This window comes from Propithecus coquereli, unplaced genomic scaffold (assembly GCF_000956105.1).
Source record: "Propithecus coquereli isolate 6110/MARCELLA unplaced genomic scaffold, Pcoq_1.0 Scaffold89, whole genome shotgun sequence".
In the NCBI taxonomy this organism is placed as follows: domain Eukaryota; kingdom Metazoa; phylum Chordata; class Mammalia; order Primates; family Indriidae; genus Propithecus; species Propithecus coquereli.
The window spans coordinates 2,606,704-2,607,549 of record NW_012155173.1 but is presented as its reverse complement, the minus strand read 5'-3'; positions in this window follow the sequence as shown (position 1 = coordinate 2,607,549).

Below are 846 nucleotides of genomic sequence, written 5' to 3'. Positions count from 1 at the left end.
GATCTCTACCTGCCCCCACCCACACACACACCCTGGGTGTCATATCTAGCAGTAGCTGGAACTCCGTCTCTGTTGTCCCATCTCATACCAGGTAACTTCTGCTAGGTTCTAGCTCTTTCTGGACATCCTACAATTTCTCTACAGCCCTCAGGGTGTTGCCTTCATTTAAAAAAAAATTATGGATTGTTTGATTCTTTCTTGTATCTCCCCTCAGCTCTCTTATCACTTATATGTCCAATTTCCTGTATTAAATTCTCACTGTTTGAAATACCTAGAATAGTAGTTTCTGTTTTCCTAGCTAGACCTTGACTATTCATAAAATGTCCGTGTGCATGTGTATATGTTTGTGTGATATAAGTCAATTTGTATAAAATATTATAGAAGGACATGTGTGAGTATATGTGTGTATATATATATACTCATGTGGTGGGTATATAAATGCATATAAAAGGAATATGGAGAGATAGGTTTTCAAAGAGTAAAGGGAGGATTTCAATTTTCTCTCCCTATATTTTTATTTTCATAAGTTTTTACAACAAACAACTTTGTAGTTTTAAAGCATATAGTTATTTTGTAATGACTCAAAGATTCCTAACTAACTGCCCATCTGGTGGCAGCTTTAATGTTCTCTAAGTTTTACATACAGGGCATTTTAGTGTAGTAGCAGGGATCTTCCTTTCCCCACACCTCTAGACGGCTCCTTTCCTTAAGCAATATGAAAAATGTATATCTACTTGGATCAATTAAAATATTTCAGATTTAATTTTCTTGTGACAGAATCTATTTTATTCAATGTGATCTAACAAATACTGTTCCCCAACATGCTCATCTACATCTGATTTCAAC